The sequence below is a fragment of the Castor canadensis genome, chromosome 9 (genome assembly GCF_047511655.1).
Source record: "Castor canadensis chromosome 9, mCasCan1.hap1v2, whole genome shotgun sequence".
In the NCBI taxonomy this organism is placed as follows: Eukaryota; Metazoa; Chordata; class Mammalia; order Rodentia; family Castoridae; genus Castor; species Castor canadensis.
This window is the reverse complement of record NC_133394.1, coordinates 137,408,594-137,429,843: the sequence shown is the minus strand read 5'-3', so window position 1 is coordinate 137,429,843 and position 21,250 is coordinate 137,408,594. Positions and strand designations below refer to the sequence as shown.

The following is a 21,250-nucleotide window of genomic DNA, read 5'->3' as shown; positions in this document are numbered from 1 at the left end:
GGCCAATAGGGAAAGGGGACCAGGAACTACAGAAAAGGTTAGATTAAAAAGAATTAACCTAGAAGGTAACACACATGCATAGGAAATTAAAGTGAGTCAACTCCCTGTATAGCTATCCTTATCTCAACCAGCAAAAACCCTTGTTCCTTCCTATTATTGCTTACACTCTCTCTACAACAAAATTAGAGATAAGGGCAAAATAGTTTCTGCTGGGTATTGAGGGGGTGGGGGGGAGAGGGAGGGGGCAGAGTGGGTGGTAAGGGAGGGGGTGGGGGCAGGGGGGAGAAATGACTCAAGCCTTGTATGCACATATGAATAATAAAACAATAAAAAGAAATAGAAATTTAGAAATAAAAATTGAAATTTTGAGGAGTGATTTCAAAACTGAAGAGATAATAGAATGTCTTTGTTGAGTGAGAAAATTTGAATATAGTCCTTAGGGATAATTGAGGTTGTATAGGAGTTCTTAAGAAGGATGAAGAATGTAGGCACAAGGTGATATAAATGTGGTGTTGGAATCACATGAAACTTATTTTGGAATGCTGAGAAGGTATTGGAAATGAATATTATTGGTGAGAAAAATTGTAAATAAGAAAATTGGAAATGAGCTTTCAAGCCAAAATAAGTTTGTTTTTTTTTTTCCTTTAATGATGGATGTGACAAAACACCTACAGTTACTTAGAGGAAATATTGTGGATCTGCCTGGGAATGCTTCCGTTTTAGTCATATGTCAGTCAACATGAACAGCCTTTAAAATGATCAATCAGGATTTTCATCTGTCTGTGGCCTTTCTAAGAGCATGCTCACAAAATAACATTGAATGGATTATGGACCATCCTGCAGTACTGGCAAATTTTATGGAATGCTCATGTGGAACCACCATTGTAATGTTCTGCTTTGGAATGCACTGTTATTAGTTAGTAGTGACACAGATATTAACATCTGCTCCCATGGTAACCCATCATTAAATGATGATGGGTAGGAGAAAGATGAAGAGATATTTTTTTTCTCTAAAGTTAACTTATGTTTCTTTAAACTAACATTTGTGAATTTACAGCTCTCAAGAAGAAGATGCTTATAAATTAGGACCTAGTCGTGATAGAGCTAGACTTGAGGGAGCCATAACACACAGCTCTATCTGTGCCCTGGCAATTCTGGGTACTGCACATGGTATCTCCGATCATTCCCGATGGAAATTTATTCCACTCAACTTCTCTCATGAGGTGGGTTAATTTTACCTCTAGTTTTACTCTCTTGCAAATCTTCTTTACTTTTGACAGTACATCTCTCTAAAGCCTGAGACAGAAACAGATCTGATTATGCTACATTGTGTTTAAAATCTCAATTCTTCATTCTTTTCAGGATGAAGGTTAGACTGATTAGGCAAAGAAGATCACCTTACCAGCCTTCAGATCTCATCTTAGTTATTACACCTTCAGAGAAACTTTCCTGGACTTCCTCATCCAGGTCACTTTCACTCATTTGTAAGTTTTCACAGCACCGTGCATTTATTACAGTTTTAACATTTACCACATTTGTGCTTAAAACTGATGACATTATTAATAAAATGCCTGCTTTCTTCATTAGGCTGTAAATTCTATGAAAGCAGGAACAAATATGCTTTTAACCTATTCTAGTCTCAGACACTAACAAAGAACTTAACAAAAAGTGGCAACTTGATGCATACTTATTGGTATTTTGATGTAGCAAAAATGAATAAATGAACTCATGACTGAAGAAAGTATAGTTATCACCTGTTACATTTGCAGAATCATGCTTTGTTTGGGAAGAAGAGTATCTTTTAAATCTTTGATTTTAAATCCTTCATCATATGGAAATTGCATTACAGTTAATCAGAATGAGAGCTGGGTTTATATTCTAGGTCCCCATTGTTACTCTGAACTCTTCTTCTTTTGTTTTAGCCCTTCCCAACCAATTTCATTCCAAAAGTACATGCTGAGGGTCAGAGTCACAGTAGATGAGTATAGCAGCTAAGTGGCTTCAGACCTAGATAATTATCTCCATGCTCCTGTGTTCAAGTGCTATCAAATACCATAATTGAGTCTTATGAGTCAGGCAAATTGTATTCAGTTTAATCTCTTTCTGTTCTTATGAACTTCTATCCCAGTTCTTTTTTTAATTGAAATGGAGGCTCACTATGTAGCCTAAGCTGATCAGGAACCCATGATCCTCCTGCCTCAGCCTCCTGAGTATAGAGATTATGGATATGTGCCACCCTGTTCCTATACCTGACCCCTTTCTTAGGCTACTCATTCTTTATAGACTATCATGATTACAAAAATCTGGGAAATAGAGTCTGAATCGAATAAGGAAATATTCTCACAGGCAGTAAAACAACTCAACAGCCAAGTCTAAGGATAGTAGTCTCAGTCCAGCCTGTTTACATGCAAAGAACAGTAGCCACTGATGTATGACACTTGAGTCTATTAATTAACATCTTCAAGTCCTATTTATTTATATCTAAACTCCTTAAATATGCTCTTCTTGCTAATGTGTTGACTCTAAAAATATTCCAAGGAATTCCCTTCATCATCATCGCTTTTAAAATTCCCTTTTCTGTTCAATTTCCATCAATTTGTTGCCTCTTAATTATAGCAGTAGAACTCAGTGTGATGTAAACACCACTGAATGCCTTCTCCCATTCATGGCAATGTCCCATGGCAGAGCAGGTCAGATCAACTCATATCCTTGCTCTCTAGGATAGCTTGGGGTTACCCCCCCTAGGTAGTCAGGTAGAGGAGAAGGTTGGCCATTTAATCTCCCCCATTCTCAATTTCACTCTCTCTCTTGTGAACACAAAAGAACTTTAAGTGATCTGTCCATGGCATTGAAATGCCAACCTTCGTTGGTACTTTGAACACTCAAAGCCTTTTACAAGATGAATAGCAAACTGTGGATGACAGCTCCTGCAGAGCCATTATTGAATCACAGCCCTGATGACTGCATTGCTTCGGATTTAGATAAAAGACTCCATACAAGACAAATGGTGGGAGTACATCAAACAAGACTGTGTCCATACAGTGACAGAAGCAATCCAATTGAAGAAGCTGTTGATTTCCCCCAGGCTACATAGTAGTTCTTCCTGAGTAATTTATATTAAGGAACTAAAGATTATATATTCATCTTCTATTTATACTTTTCTCTAAAAATGCGAATGTCCACTGTCAAATTGAAGCCTTAATTCTGCTTTTACCTGGGAGTGAAATACTGATATGGGAACCTGTTAATTATTTTGTATTGTGTTTTATTTAACCACAATAGCAATGTGTGTAAAGGTTATAGACTGAAAGTTACAATCTATAATGATCAGATAAAAAGATTAGTCAGCAAATCGATAGTTCCCTGGACCAACAGGAAGCTCAGTATATTCAAGGCAACAATGAATACAAAGAGTACAGATAAACATCGGGCACCTTTATTTAGATGAAAACTAATTCTAGAGAATGTCTACCACCTCATTAATTATGCACTAACCTTCAGGAGGCTGAACTGGGTGGAGAGTCATTAAGGGACTTTGGGATGTGTTGGAAAATACTTGTGGTTCTACAAAAACTATCAAATCAGAGGTTTCTTTGGGTCAGGCTGGCAGATGTGCATACAAACCCAGGCTCACAAATGGAAGGGGTTTCATGTATAGAAGTTGCATACGTATTTTTTAACCTAAATTTTTGGAACCAGAATTCAGCAGACTGCAGCTTCAGAAATTCCACCAAAATTGTTTAAACTGTGGGTAATTTTAATGCTAATATACTTAATAAGGAAATAACACCCAAACAGATCTTTAGATTGACTTCTTTTTTAAAACTTAATTTTATGCTTTTTTGATGTCAAATTTTTTCAGAGAAACTTTTGTAATAATTATTTACTTTTCTTGTTTTATGTAGCTTAATCTACTTCCTTCCACCCCTCCCTTATATAAAATCTAATCCTTTGAAGAGTGGATTTGGATTTTCTGGTTTGTGAATTGGAAGTAGTCTTTGGAGTGGAAAGGGAAGAGCTGTTTAAGTTAAGAGCTCTTCTAGAATTACATATAACTTCATTTATTTTAATAACCATAGTTTTTGAATGGGAAACTTCCTCTTTACATCCTTGATTAAGGATATTTTCTAAAACCAGAATTGTTATTTTCTGGAGAATTATTCAATAGTTCAGGAATTATCAGATGAATGATTGAATCAGATGAAAGATTATCATTTGATTGCAATAGAGGCATCAAAAACAACAGGTTTTCAAAAACAAGGAAAGGCCCTGAGATTAATCCCCAGTATCAGAAAAGAAAAAAATCCTAGAAATAGTTTTGAGCTTTGAAAGCATGTAATAGGGAATTACTGCTTTGCACTAATAATTAATAGCCAAAAGAATAAAAGGAAGCTGACAAGCAAACTCCATAATAAAAACTGGTTTTCTTGAAATCATTCTCAGATATTACTTTGACTGATTGCTTTTAGCTCTTCTTTTTTTCATCTCCCTTGCATGTTAACATAGATGTGCATTGATTTATTTCTAGGTCAAACTGTTCTCTTAGATATGTTTCTGTAACTGAATATGATATGAAAACCAGCCTGTATTACGTTTTTTAAAAACAAACTCAGCAGTGTGTGTGTGTGTGTGTGTGTGTGTGTGTGTGTGTGTGTAGTCACAAGCCAGTCTCTGCAGCTCTGCTGCTAATTGTAAAAAGGGAATGATGCCGTTTTTTGCATTGCCTTTTAGAGGTTGTGTATTTGGTAACAGCTTCCTTTCACCAAGTTCACTGTGGCTGTGGCTATTTGTGCATCAACTGAACCTCTTAAGAAAGGATCTGATTAGTTTTCATTTGAATTTGAACCAATCAGCAGCCATCTGGCTGATTGGCTGAGACCTGGGGTACCAGTAATTTTATCACACCTCCAAGGTAGACTAACAGTTGTGAATGTGTTTAATGAAACACTTTGACTTCAAGTATCTACTTAGCCAAAGACTGCAATTCCTGCCTTCTGCCCTTCCTTTTCTGTTCTTTCTTACGTTTCCTTTTCTCCCTCCCTCAATCCCTCCTTTCCTTCTTTTCCTCATTCCTTCTTTCAACTCCACAGTAGTGTTTTACACTCTGCACAGTGAATTCACACACTGTCACCACTGTGGTTTAGACCCTCATCACTTTTTGTCTGGATTACTACCACAGACTCACAATTTAGCTCATTCCTTCTCTGACCACCTCCCACCACCACTACAATTGCTATACCCCCATGGTTCATCCTCTACCATGCAGCTGGAGTAATTTTTAAAAAATACAAGTGTCATGAGAGCATGCCTCTGTTAAAAATTCCCCAGTGGCTTTATACCATATCTAGGATAACAAACTATTTAGCAAGGCATTCAACCTTTTTCTTGGTCTAGTGCTGGCTTCCCTTTCTGGCCTCATCACCCTTATTCCTCCAAATATATCCTGGGACCTGTTTGGTCATACAGACCCTCCAAGCACATCCAACCTTCTCACACATATATACCTTTTAATAAAGTCATTAATGCCTGCACCCTCTCCCTCATATTTTACCTATTACCACCCTTTTCATTAATTTCTAGTTTTGGCTTGTTGAACTTTGACTTCCTCATTTAAGGCTTAACTGAAACATTGTTTGTCTTGGAAATCTTCCAAGATTAACCACTCAGACTTTCCTTCCCTAAGTCTCCACTACACATACACACACTCATTGATGTAGGCTGAGATCTCATATTATTCCTACCATGACAATAACTATTCCTATGATAACATTGAGTATAATATGTCAGAATTGTTGATTTCCTTTGATATATCTTCTAAAAATCCAGGATTCTTAAGTTTTGTAATATAAAATCTATGGAAACTTGATGAAACGTATAAACTCATAAACAAACACCACATAAAATACATATATTCTGAAAACATAAAAGAAAATATAAAGAATTACAAAAATATTATAATGAAAGAGTTGTCAAATATATAAGAAAGTATGTTAGGATCTATCTATATATCCTAACATACAATATATGGATATTATAGAATATATGTGTATGTTAAAACATTAAGTAAGAAAGTCTAGTAGGAAGTCCATGGACCATTATAATTTGGAAAGCATAGTGGGTAGAAATAACTTCTTTAGCCACTGTGATATGAATCCTATGATTTTTACTTTTAACAAATCCCTACTGTGGTTTGACATCTACATTCATAATTTTAAAATGCTACATTTTACTTAAAGATAATGATACATAAAATACAATTATATACCAAGTCCATGGAGAGTCTGAATTCTGTAACTTTGTCTTAGTTATAAGCTATAAAGCCTTTGAAGCGTTCATGTTAATAATAGACCCATGTCTTGTGCATAGCATTAGAATGGAGTAGGTATTAAATATTTGTTGGCAGATTAATTCAGGAAGAAATCATTTAGTATTTTCATCTTTAAATTTAAATTTCAATATTTGAAACTTAAATTTGAAGAATCCCTCCCCCTGTAAATTAGCCTTTCTTATTCTGATCACATATGAATAAATTGGAGCTCAGAAAAGTTAAATATATTCCTCTAGTTCACAGGACTTTCAATGTCAATATCATGAAAAAGTCACCTCTCCTTCATTAATCTGGTTACTCAGTGATGGCTTTTATTGTGTCTACCCATCAAATAATCAATAGTAAGGGACCAAGCACAGAATGTTTACACTATTAGTTTCTAAAAAAAAGTGTTCTGATGCTTCAGGTAACTCTTTGCTTCCATGATATTAATGTTGCATCAATACTGGCTACTATATGGTCAGCTTCTGCTAGTCATTATGCTGGTCATTATGAACCTGTCATCCCAGAGTGTTTATCTCACCAGAAGGAATGTTTTATTAGATGCAGAAACAACCTGAGAATAGGAATAAGGATGGAAATGCCATTTCCTCAACAGCCTGAAAAGGGAGCAATAGTTGTATAGACTACTTTTTTGTTTCATTCTCTGCCTTTGAGTGGAAGACTAAAAAAAAATAAGTGAAACTAGGACAGCCCTTTTCATTTCAATATGTGAGCAAAGTTCATACTGTTCAGTGAACACTGTTCTGCCCTTGCTTTGGAATGGCTGTCTTTCCAGGACAGGAGCAGTTATTGTGCCTTTCTACTGTTCTGTTTTTCTCCCTTCCTTTTGCCTTCTGTATTTTTTACCAATATCCAGTTGACTGGATACCACTTAGTAGCCCTGTCTGGACAGGCTTCCTAAAGAAAGAAAGATCTCCAGTCTTGACTCCTCAACACACACAGAGGGAAAGAAAGAGAAGGTGATTTCAGCCCTCAAACTTGTCAGCTGTGTTGATCCAATAGTGCAAAGTTGCTTCAAATTTACCAAACTCTTGTTTCCCTTGGCAGTGAGAATCAAACTAGAGAACAGCATACACTGTCAAGGTTTGAGAACTTGCTATAAGAATAGTTAAGTTCTTGACATCTGAATTATCCCTGGCTAGGTATTTCTTGATCTTTTATGTTATGACTACATATTTGATAAGTTAATTTAAGAACATCAAGAAATACAGAATGGTTTCTGAGGGGCTTCTGCAGTATGATCCACTGTGTAACATTATTTGCAGAAGACACTGAGAATGCACACAACTAGAATATATTAGAAGAGTACATTAATTTAACTGTGAGCTGTAACAACTCCTTTTGTATCTATCTTTGCTATTATCAATTTTTAAAAATATTACATATTAGTTTTTCTACCTTACTACTCAGAGAATAGTACCCACATTTTAAGATTTTATTATTTTTAATATGTTAGTACTTATGACTGTATAATTTATAAAAAACCAGAAATATATTTCTCACAGTTCTGGGGCCCATAAAGCCTCAAATCAAGTCACTGGTACATTTGACATCTGGTAAGGGTCCAGTCTCTGCTTCCAAGATGGCACCTTGAATGCTGTGTCCTCCAGCAAGGATAAACACTGTGTTCTCACATGGTAGAAGGAATGGAAGGGTGATATGGGGACTACTTAGCTGTTTCTAGCTTTTTCATAAAGTTGCTAATCCCATTCATGAGGGAAGAGTCCTAATAACTTATTCATCTTATCATCTTAAGACCCTACCTCGTAAAACCATCCCATTGAGTCTTAGTTCCAACACAGGGGTTTGGTGGGGGCAGGACACATGCATTTGGTTGCCATACCAATTATTGCTAAAATTTAATTTCAAGGTATCTTCTTATACTTCATGAGTATCATCCTAACTGTTATTTCTCAAGAGTCATGCTATTATAGACCAAGAAAGAGATAAAATTGTGATTCTGGAGAATATTGGGAAAATTATTCTCTTCCTCAATAAAAGGAATTGTGTTGGGGTTAAGAAAGCTCTGAATGTGAATCACAGATATGTGACTTACAAGTTGTGTTTCTTTCAATAGATTACTTAGCTTGTTTTATCCACTTCACTCCTTCAAAAAACTATAATTGGGCAATTTTTACAATCTACTTAGTATTGTTGCTTTAGGAATTAATGGGTTAAAGGAATAATGTGTGTACTGTGCTTAACTCAGAGTCTGGCCCACAATGAGAACTTAACAAATAAGAATAGTTGGCATTACTCTAGTCCTAGTGTAAACTTATTTCATTGTGATCTATCTTCAGATGGAGTGCACAATAAGACTACTTATTAAGTACAACTAACATTTGTCTGCACTTTACTGTTTACAACATATAATCAAATACTTCATTTCATTTAAATCTTATAAATTCCATGAGGTTGATACCATTATTTTTCTCATTTTATCAGTGGGGGAAAATCTTAGCTAAGTAGCTTGCTGAAGGTCCAGGTAATACTTGATCTAGTAAGAACACAGACTGTCCGCAAGAATCCACTTAGTTTGCTCTCATTAACTGAAGTTTTACCCTAAAAGCAATAGAGTCTCTGCTAAGTATAATTACTTTTTTTTTTTCATTTCTTATGGTATAAGCCACTAAAGTGAGCCTTGGTTTGCAGAACAGCTATCTGGAATGCTTATTAAAATGCAATCTTCCCTGTCCCAAGGAATTCAGTTGCAAGAGTGGGGCAGAGTTTGTATTTCTAACAAGCTCCACGAGATGATGTTGCCACTTGTTCTGGACTCACATTTGACCAGTGCTATTCACCAAATATGAATATCTCACAAAGTATTTGCCACAGTCTAGTTACCCATTCACAGAAGAAATTTCACAGACATGCTTTCTTTAGGCAGAAAGGATGAGGATGCCTTTTTTTTCCCTAAGTAAGTCATCCTGAGATGAATATTTTGTGCAATCATTCTGTCCAGCTCCTAACCAATGCTATTGGTGATACTGGAGATTCAGGCATCCTTGCAAATTTCAGATGCAGTTTTGGGACATAGAACTTTTTATTGTCTTCCAACAGCAATTTCAGCCTCCTGCTGCCCAGTCTATGACCATGCGGCTCGTTAAAGCACTGTGAGTAGCCCTGCTGCAACCATGAATCATGCACTGTAGGCTTCACACGGGCTGGGTTTATTGAACTGCATTATAGGAGACTATATCTCAGATGGCCCCAGTGCAGCCAAAACGATCTGTCATTTTTAATTCTTCCTGTCACCTTATTACGTATATAGCAACATTAACAATAAAACACATTTTTCAACAAACACACAACACATACACCACCCAAAAATGCAACAATTCCTCCTCTTGTATTGAGATATAGTCATAACTATCAAGTCATTGTAAGATTCATTGAGCAAACATATGTGCCAGGGTACTGTATATAACTGATGGAGGTACTGAACAGTCTCCATGGACACATAAAGCAATTAAAAATAACTGCGCTTCAAAGCAGGCTACTATAATACAAAGGTCAGGCCCATAAATATGAACAGGATGACAGTAATGTCTCTATCCAAATATACCCCCAAACACACCACTACAACAGTTCAGAACTCAAAGGTTAATGTAAAAAAAAATCTCTGAAATTATGCCATATTCAACTCATGCCTTTTCTTTCTGTGGTCTTTTCATCAAAGGTTAATATATGTGGATCCAGTGGAAAAATTTTATCAAGGCCAAATGTGTGTCATCAGGAACTGTTTTATGCAATGCAAAAATATTTACCCTTGTGTGTATGATAAAATGAAGGACTTGTAGCAAATTTTCTATGAAAGGAAAATGTCTATTGCTTTCTCCTCTCTTTTACTAGGTTGCTTGTTTTTAAATTAACTGCAGTGAAGTTTGAATTCCACTCAAAGCTGTAGAGAGACTGTTCTGAAGGCCAGGATAATTTTTGCAGTAACACACTGAGTGTGATAATAAGGTTTATGCATGGTTGTAAAGAATGTGCTGACAGATGGAAAAGAAGCCACCTCAGACTGCACAGTATTCATTTTTTTATATATTTAAAAAATCATGCTACACCTGACTCTGATTTGAACAGCAGTTCTTTCTCCTGCTGTCTTCTAGGAACAGAAATATTTTAGAGTATATAGAAAAATTCCAACTCCCAGCAGACTGATTCAGTAAAATTTCAAGTTCTATGCACATCTGAGCATCATAGGTTCCTGTATTACCATTCAAGGTGTCATGTGCAATGAAAAACTTATTCCCACCAAACATGAATCTTTATGTAGTAAATGCCTTAGATAGTGAGCAAGTCAATTCAGTGAGAAAAAAGATGTGAGAAGTATGAGTCTCTCTCACAAAGGAGAGGGATCTCCCACCCTGCCTCTGAAAGGAAAATGCCAGCTAACTTGCTAAAGATTAGCTTCCATCAAGGCATATTAAATTACGTGTGCAGATTGCATTATAGCATTCAGGTCACCTGTGCCCTACTATGATGTTGTGACATCTGAGAGCACACTGATTATAGGAAAGGAGTACTCTGCAATTAATTCCTTACTCTTAATAATGAAGTAACAGTGGTCAACACATGTAAAACCTTTATTCTCAAGAGTACAGTTTCAATGCAATAGGGAAGAACAAATCAGAACCCAATAACTTTCATCTTGTTGACTTTATGATATTTTCTTAGAAAAGCCCATTTCATGATGAAAAACAAAATAAAATTTAAAAATGGGAACCAGTCACCTTCTAATCATTGTCAACCTTTTGACTGAGTACATCTATCGGCTGTATGTTGCTAGGATTGCTGTTACAAAACACCACACATTGAGTGGCTTTGGACTGACTATGATGGTCCAGGGCTGTCATTCCAGCTACTCTGGAGGCCTGCCTGAGTGATACAATAAGTCCAATGCCAGACTCAGCTACTGAGTGAGACCCTATGTAGAAGAAAAATAAGAAAAGCGTTAAGGATGTAGCTCACTTACAAGGACTCTATTCAGTCTTCCAGTGCTACAAAACAACAACAACAAACATTGAGTACCTTAACAAAATTTATTGTTCTGGAAGCAAGAAATCCAAAATCAAAGTATCAGCAAGGTGAGTTGCTTCTGAGGGCCACAATGGATGGATCTATTCAGGCCCTCATTCCCTTGTTGTCTTCTCCAGGTGTCTCTTCATATCATCATCCCTCTAATATGTCTTTGTGCCTAAATTTCCCCCTTTTTATAAGGACACTGTCATATTGAATTAGAACCCAGGCTAAACATCTCATTTTATCTCAAACCTCTGTAAAAACTATCTTCAAATATAATCACATTCTGAGTTACTTGGAGTTAGGACTCAAACATATAAATTTGAATGGATGATACAATTCAATCCAGAATCCTCATTAAAAAAACGACATCAACAAAACTAAACATGGATCTTTTGTTAGTGTGATCTCTTCCCCACCTGACCTCCCAAAGAAGGTCACTCAGATACCTCCATTCCCAGAGCATAGCTCCCAAAGACAAGAGTGATTGTTTCATTATAACTAAAGATGCTACCAAATTGTTGCTTTTGTTTACTTTTGCTTCTTACAAGTTCCTAACAATGAACTCTGCCTCTTCAACTCCTATGCAGTGTTCTTGTTTATAAACTTCAAAGTCAATCTCAACATGTAATCACTACTTTGGCTCTGGTTGTTACTCTCGCATCGCATCCTGGCATGACCATAGGTTATTTCTGCATCCATGTGGGTGAACTGCCTAACAATATACCCCATTTTCTTTACCTCCACAACTTAAGTGACCTTCAACTATAATGCTCATATACTGTTTAAGCATAGACATATTCTATGTTTCTCCTTATATGTATACATCAGTTCTGAAAATTTAAATTTAAATATTCATGTGTGGTCCCTATCTGCTCATGCTAGTTTTTTCATTTTTCTACCCCTTTTGCACTATAGTTACTGAATTATGTTATTACATGGAGCATTAATATTTTAGTATGTTAATAGGAGATACACAAAGTAAGATAAAATGATGTGTAGTCAAATAAATTTAGCAGAGTGGTGTTAATAAATGTTGAAATGTTTCTCAGCTGACAGAATTTAGCATACTATCATTTATTCTGAAGAACCAATATTTGTAACTGCTTTAACCAAATTTATGTGAACATTTAAAAAAAAATAAAGCCTCATGATCCACAGAACACCAGTTTGGGAATTAGTGGATTATAAATGTTCTTTGGTCTAAAATCTCTAATACCATTTCTCTCCCTGCATTTTATTTATTCCCTTCTTTAGGATGATTTAATATGTCACATACTCTGCCATCTTGTTAAACTGTCCTTCCATCTGGTTTTACTTCCAAACCCATTCTGCAACTCTAGACCCTGTCCATTCTCATGCAGAAGTTTATGTTCCCAACTTTCAGTAGGCCTTTAGAACTGCAGACAAGAAAATCCATACTAAGTTCTTTTCCAGTTTTACCAGTATATATTACACCTGTTAGTGTTTTCTAGTTTACCTACTCAGTAAACTTTCATGTCCTCTGTCACAGTAAGCAAAAAATAACACTAATTTCCATACTTACTTTAAACTTCTCACTTTCTGCTCACAAAATAGTAAAATAACATCTTTTCACTGACTCTGCCAATTTAAGTGAAAATGTTAATATGATGACAAAATTTAATCCCCCACCCTCTTTTTTCCATTCATCCTGACTTCTGAGGGGCCACAACCCATTTCTTTTCCCTCTTCTTTTCTTATATCTTTCACCTCTTTCCTACTATTTCTTCTCTCTAATGTATTTGACCTATTCAAAACTTTCTGTTTTTAAATTTTATCTTTTTTTACACAATTTTCTTCTTGAGTTTTTAACAGAGTAACTTACCTCATTATCTCCATGTTCTTCCAATAACATACTGAATTTTCTGAAATTCTGAACTGTTAGAGACACTTTTACTGTGACATTTATTTGACACAGAGAAAGGAAAAGAGTGTGGCCTGTGGATTCACAGAATAGGGATTCAGTTTCAATTTTTTAGTTTCTTAGCATTGTGAATGCCCCTTCCTTCCAAATTCGTGGGTTGGAAACTTAACCTCCAAAGCAGCAGGTTGAGATGTGGAACTTTTAAGAGGTGATTAAGTCATGTGGATTCTGTCTTCATGAAATGAGTTGTCATGCATGGATTTGTTAATGCTGTTACCATGGAGAGTGGGTTGTTATAAAATTGTGTCCCTCTTTTTTCTCATACTTGCTCTTTGCCACTAGATACTCTCTACTAAGTTATGAAGCAATAAGAAGTGAAATGAATAGAAATTCATTTATCAGTTACTCAGTCTCTGTAGTCTTTTATATCAGCTCAAAATGGACTAAAACAGTGATAACTGACAATTTCCTTAGTCTGCATGAATTCTAGCTATAGTTTGTTTTTTTTTTTCTGTTATAGTTTGTTTTATTTTTCTATTAAAAAGAAGGATAATTTTTTCTAAGTGGAATTTTTGAAGGAGTAAATTAAGCACCCTATGAAAAGCTTCTAGGCAGAGTCCACGTGTATTTACTATCTACCCAGCCACCATCCTCTGGCTGCATCCTTCCTCACTATTGGTTGCTAGCCCATTGAATTTCTCCCTTACTTCTCATGCCACAACACTGTATTCTGTATTTCCTTTTACAGCTTTGGTTGCCGCTACTTTGTCTTCATATCTTTACTCTTAGCGTTGATAGGTGCCAGTTTTTCCCACTAAATTTTGTTTCCTTCTTAACCTAAATTTTCTCAAAGTTCCCTCACATTCACTTCCATTTTCAGAGGAATGATTCTTTTTTAACTTTTAACCTGTTACCTGGACAATTTGTCTAGCATCAGATTAGTATTTCTACTTGTTTACCGAACATCTCCACATGAGTGTTCCACAGGAAATTGAGATTTAAAATGTGTACCAATGAATCCATTGTCTGTCTCCACCACAGAACTGACCCCTTCATTATCCTTTGTCTCTATTAATGATACCATTGATTTGCAGGAGAAAATTGTAGGTGCTATAGAATCATAGCAATAAATACTGCTGAATTATTTAATGAAAATTATATTTTCTGTTTTATTTCCCAATACATCAGATAATATCAATGAGAAAGTTTCTTTTTTGGCCTTAGTAAAACTTTGGTGCTTGTATAATATCAGAAACTCCTATTTTAACAAATAGAGATATCAGTGTCTTTAAGAAGGTAGATTTTAAGTAGGTCAACTTTGTCATTTTTATGTTTAAACTGTATTTGTGCTAAATGATCCAATATTTTAAAAAATGAACCAACTTCCACAAGATATAGTATTAGATAAATATCAGTGGACAATAGCTAATAAAAGTTTCTCAGACAACCACTTTTAATGTGAGTTTTAAATTGCAGATATGATTAAGATGCTAAATAATAATTGTGATCATTAGAAAGAAAAAAGATAACACAAGAAAATACTTTTGTTTTAATTATCAAGGAATCGTGATGAGATATAATTTTTTTATTTTAGAATAGTCTATTTATACTGTTGAGAAATTACAAAGATAGTGCAAGTATTTTCCTATAACCTGCACAATTTCCTTCATTAGCAGTTTACATATATTACATTTAATGGTGCATTTGTTACAATTAATCAAGTTCATATTTTATTTAGATTTACTCACATTTTTCTTTTTGTTTCAGTATCTCATCACAGGTAGAATTTTATTTTAGTCCTCATTCTCTGTGTGTTGCTGTTGACTCTGACAGCTTCTAAGATTTTCCTTGATTCTGATTACCCTAATGGATACTGTCCGTATATTTCATAGAATGTCCTCCAAATAGGATATGTCTGATATTTTCCTTTGAAGGAAGTGGCTATGTGCTGCGCACACTCAAGGTATGGGCGTTATGGTCCACTTTCTTAAAAATGTAATGCTATATATGCAAATTGTGAAAAAATTAGGAGATTGGGAAGTGTTGAGATGGGATGCAGGATATAACAAAACATTCTAACTATATTCCGAACATAAACAACTTCACCAAAGGGGATGAAGGATAAGGCATGAATTTAAGGAGCTTTAGAAATCAGCAGAACCTCTGAAACTAAAGACAAAATATCTACCTGTAAATGAAGTAGTTAGTTGATAACATTGTTTCTCACCATATTATTAGTTTAAATGATCATACTGTTTTGCCTATAACAGTATCAGGAATTGATACTGTTAAACAATTAAATGAGTATGGTGGAAAGTGGGACCTAAATAGGAAGTGAGGGTTTGCAGATAAGTGAACAGAGGAGGCTGTAATAATTCATGTTTCAAATGGATTAGAACTGAAGACAGCAGTATGGAGTTCTGCATGTATATTCATACAGATAGCTGTATATGGAAATATTCACAGTTATGTAAATAAGTCAGTGTACACAGATATGTCTCCTTATTCTGACAGATGAGATAACCTAGAAGCAACAACACAATAGTCACAATCAGCACTTCCAGGGTAGATCTAGTTTCCTAAGTACCTTTGTTCAGTAAAAGGTGCCAGGGCATCTTGAACAAAAAAACTTGTTCCTTCTTGGATTGAGCCTTGGAACATTGTGTAGTTCCAGAGCTAAGGAAATGTTAAAAAAAAAAAAAAAAGCTAAGGAGAATGATGGAGAGGGTGAGTTCAGCTATTGTAAGAACTTTTGTAAATGTCACATTGTACCACCAGTTGTACAACAATAATATGATAATAATAATAAAAATGACCAAAACCCAACTATGACGGGACCATGTCAAAGGACATTAGATATTGAAAGAGCTCTTAATAACCAAGTTGGAAAAATTGAGCAAATATAATAAGTAGTTCTGGAACTAAACGTAAATATCCATGAGATGACTCGAGTATAAGTCATTGAATGAATAAGCTCATGGAGAAGAAGCACATATCCCTTATAAATGAATGTCAAATAAGATATATATCATTTTCCCATATAAAATTTGATAAAAGGCAAGACTAATAATTTTTTCAAATTAATTTTAAAACTAACCCAAAAAAAATGTAGAATGAGAAGTGAATATCCAAATACCAAGTCTGCTTTAAAATAATTTTAAAAAGTTTGTGGACAGATAAAAGAATATTCATAAATTTAAAATAGAAAACTAAAGATCAAACATGACATTTATTTTATATTCCTATATCAGACATGTTAATTCACTTGTTCTGAAGGTGTGCTAAGACAAGCTCAGGATGTAACATTATTCAGGCTTTATCAAACCACATTGGATATTGTGAATTCTTGTCACTAGTGAAAGTTTTGCCAAAGATAATGATGATAAAGTGATAATGCACCTTTGCCACATGAGAAAATCTTAAAAACTGTACCATCAAATATGGATGCTATTTTTAAAAGATAATTTAAAATTCTATATATTTTTTAATGTCAGTGAAATTGACAATTATCCACAAAAAATAATTTACTGCAAAAATCAAGGCTTTATGATGGACCTTAAAAAATCTCACAAACACCAAAGACATAGAAAATTTTTCAAGGAAATAATTACTAAAATATCATTTTTTTTTCATTTTTCTTTTATTATTCATATGTGCATACAAGGATTGGTTCATTTCTCCCCCCTGCCCCCACCCCCTCCCTTACCACCCACTCCGCCCCCTCCCTCTCCCCCCCAATACCCAGCAGAAACTATTTTGCCCTTATTTCTAATTTTGTTGTAGAGAGAGTATAAGCAATAATAGGAAGGAACAAGGGTTTTTGCTGGTTGAGATAAGGATAGCTATACAGGGCATTGACTCACATTGATTTCCTGTGCATGGGTGTTACCTTCTAGGTTAATTCTTTTTGATCTAGCCTTTTCTCTAGTACCTGTTCCCCTTTTCCTATTGGCCTCAGTTGCTTTAAGGTATCTGCTTTAGTTTCTCTGCGTTAAGGGCAACAAACGCTAGCTAGTTTTTTAGGTGTCTTACCTATCCTCACCCCTCCCTTGTGTGCTCTCACTTTTATCATGTGCTCAAAGTCCAATCCCATTGTTGTGTTTGCCCTTGATCTAATGTCCACATATGAGGGAGAACATACGATTTTTGGTTTTTTGAGCCAGGCTAACCTCACTCAGAATGATGTTCTCCAATTCCATCCATTTACCAGCGAATGATAACATTTCCTTCTTCTTCATGGCTGCATAAAATTCCATTGTGTGTAGATACCACATTTTCTTAATCCATTCGTCAGTGGTGGGGCATCTTGGCTGTTTCCATAACTTGGCTATTGTGAATAGTGCCACAATAAACATGGATGTGCAGGTGCCTCTGGAGTAACAGTCTTTTGGGTATATCCCCAAGAGTGGTATTGCTGGATCAAATGGTAGATCGATGTCTAGCTTTTTAAGTAGCCTCCAGATTTTTTTCCAGAGTGGTTGTACTAGTCTACATTCCCACAAACAGTGTAAGAGGGTTCCTTTTTCCCCACATCCTCGCCAACACCTGTTGTTGGTGGTGTTGCTGATGATGGCTATTCTAACAGGGGTGAGGTGGAATCTTAGCGTGGTTTTAATTTGCATTTCCTTTATTGCTAGAGATGGTGGGCATTTTTTCATGTGTTTTCTGGCCATTTGAATTTCTTCTTTTGAGAAACTTCTGTTTAGTTCACGTGCCCATTTCTTTATTGGTTCATTAGTTTTGGGAGAATTTAGTTTTTTAAGTTCCCTGTATATTCTGGTTATCAGAATAGATCTGGTTGTCTGATGTATAGTTGGCAAATATTTTCTCCCACTCTGTAGGTGTTCTCTTCAGTTTAGAGACCATTTTTTTTTTTGATGAACAGAAGCTTTTTAGTTTTATGAGGTCCCATTTATCTATGCTATCTCCTAGTTGCTGTGCTGCTGGGGTTTCATTGAGAAAGTTCTTACCTATACCTACTAACTCCAGAGTATTTCCTACTCTTTCTTGTATCAACTTAAGAGTTTGGGGTCTGATATTAAGATCCTTGATCCATTTTGAGTTAATCTTGGTATAGGGTGATATACATGGATCTAGTTTCAGTTTTTTGCAGACTGGTAACCAGTTTTCCCAGCAGTTTTTGTTGAAGAGGCTGCTATTTCTCCATTGTATATTTTTAGCTCCTTTGTCAAAGATAAGTTGCTTATAGTTGTGTGGCTTCATATCTGGATACTCTATTCTGTTCCACTGGTCTTCATGTCTGTTTTTGTGCCAGTACCATGCTGTTTTCATTGTTATTGCTTTGTAATATAGTTTGAAGTCAGGTATTGTGATACCTCCTGCATTGTTCTTTTGACTGAGTATTGCCTTGGCTATTCGTGGCCTCTTGTGTTTCCATATAAATTTCACAGTAGATTTTTCAGTCTCTTTAATGAATGTCATTGGAATTTTGATGGGAATTGCATTAAACATGTAGATTACTTTGGGGAGTATCGACACTAAAATATCATTCTTACTAAATAACTTAATGTTGAGTCATTGAAGTTGGTTTTAGTTTAACTATTTCAGATTATACAAATTGATGAAAAGTTTTCCAATTTCAATTATGAATCAGGCAAAATCCTATACCAAATCATGAGAAAAATGGAATATTATAAAAAGAGACTAAATATTATTTAGAACTACAGCTACAAAATATTAGCAAATAACATGTAGCTATTTATTAAATTATAATACTCAAATAGGCCTTTTATTCAAGGAATGAATAGAAAATAGTAGAAAGTCAAGTAATCATTCATCACAACAATTGATCAAAGGAGAAGAAAGAAAATTTTATTTTGATAGGCACCAAAAAAGTACTTTACAATAATTAATTCAACATGAATTATTGGTAAAAATGTTTTTCAATTAAGAACAGGAGATTATGAATATATCCCCATGATGTTGAAGTCTAGCTAATTCAAACTTACAATGAACATTAATTATTTTAAATTGTGAAGCATTCAAATTATTCTCCCTAAATTCAGAAATAAGATAAAGGACACCATTATTATTATTCTGTTAATATTTTTTAAAGTTAGATTCATTGATGTATGTTTTATAAATAGTAAAATTCACTCTTTTAGGAATACAGCTTGTTTTGACAAATGCAGTTATATAATCAGAATAAAAGTAGAATATTCTCTTCTCTGGGGCTTGTTTTCTCTTGTTGGTATTCTCTTTTTTCTGGGCTCTCAGGTTCTGGTGACCATCCTTCTGCTTTCTGTTTCAGGCTATTCATCTTTTCCAGAATCTCATGTCATGATACATGTAGCTGTTTCATAATTCATGTTATTCTTAAAATTTATCCATGTTGTTGCTTGTATCACTCCTGTATTCTTTTTCATTGCTGGTTACAATAGCAATATATGAATGTATTGTAATTTTTATTCATTCATAAGATGATACATATTTACATTTTTTCTGGTGGTTGGTTATTATGATTAAAACTGGTACAAACAGTAATATTTATAATTTTTCAGTTCTTTTAGTGAAATACTCAAGTATATGATTACATTTTTTCTAAGAGTTGACCTGTGATTCCTTAGGATCTGTGGATTAATTTGGGTAGAAATTGATATCTTAATATTTTGTCTCCTGACTCGTGAATAAAAGACTTCTTATTTTCTTAAGTCTAATTTTTCTCAGTAATGTTTTAGTGCATAGGTCATGTACATCCTTCTTAATAGTTTACAATGTTTTTTGCTACCATTATTTAAATAATTACATTTTTTAGAATTTCCAAATATGCATTGATAACTTATAGAAATACTTAGTTCCAATTAACTTTGTATACTGAGATCTTTAGTCACTTTGTTCTTTGATCTTTGTTCTTGAGTGTTTTGTGTATGCATGCATATATCTGTTGTGATTTTTCTCTTTAGAAAATGATGTTATCTGTGAATAAAAATAGTTATTTTCTTATATTAGTATTTTTCTTATTTTTTGACCCGCCAGTCAATGATAGTACTTGTGGTAGATTTTGAAATAGAAGCAGTGAGGGAAAAGATGCTTGTCCCTGATATTAGGGAGAAATCATGTTTTCATCATTAATTTAATGTTAGCTATAAACTTTTAACAAATGTCCCTTTTGAATGTTAAACTATGGAACATTAATTGTGGATGTGAATATATTTCCTTATATTCCTATTATTTCTGTTATTTTTATTTATTTTAAGTTCTCATTATGTGAACACACATTCTATTTTCTTGACAAGCACACTATTATTTTAATGTAATGCAATACTTAATTTTTAAAGTTTCATTGGCTTCATATTGATATAGCTAGTACAATTTTCTTTTGATTACAGTTGTATAGTATTTTTGTCATTCTTTTCCTTTTAACATATCCATGTTCTTATATTTAATATTGATCTAATTATAGGTAGCATATGTTAGGTTAAGTTTTTTACAAAAATCTTATTTGATAATCTATGCCTTTCAATTTAGTATTTATACTATTTCCTTTTAATGTAATGATGTTATGTTTATATATAAATTTATAATCTTACATATATTTTTATTTTTTCCATCTGTTTTCATTCTTTTGGACTTATTTTGGATTGAACATTTTAAATTAAACCATTTGCTATAATGTTTACAATATATGTTTCTTTCACTTATGAATTTGCTGCTCATAAAGTGATATCACCTTGTGCAAACATAAGAAGTTTCAAAAAAAATAGTACTCCCATTACTCTCTCCCACACTTTGTGCTACTTTTTGTCATATATTTTCTTTCTAGAAATGTTAAGTGTACCTCAAAACTTTGTTACTTACTTTGGCATTAGATAGCCATTTATCATTTCCAGTTACTAAAAATAAGGAACAATGTATTTCATATTTACCCACAGTTTCCCCCCTTCCTATATGCGTCATTGCTTGGTGTTTCCATGTGGTATCCTCACACATTTACCTGAAAACTTCCTTTAAACTTTTGATAATGTACTTCTTGTGTATTCCTAAATGTC

At 34.5% G+C, this 21,250-nt stretch overlaps 1 long non-coding RNA gene across 1 annotated transcript in view; it reads left to right on the top strand.

Annotated features, from left to right (window-relative positions):
* Nucleotides 1-1,360: 1,360 nt before the first annotated feature.
* Nucleotides 1,361-21,250, top strand: part of LOC141410780 (uncharacterized) — a 54,102-nt gene continuing 34,212 nt past the window's right edge. The window contains exon 1 of the long non-coding RNA XR_012435564.1: nucleotides 1,361-1,484. This is a non-coding gene — a long non-coding RNA (uncharacterized lncRNA). The remainder of the gene's footprint in view (nucleotides 1,485-21,250) is intronic.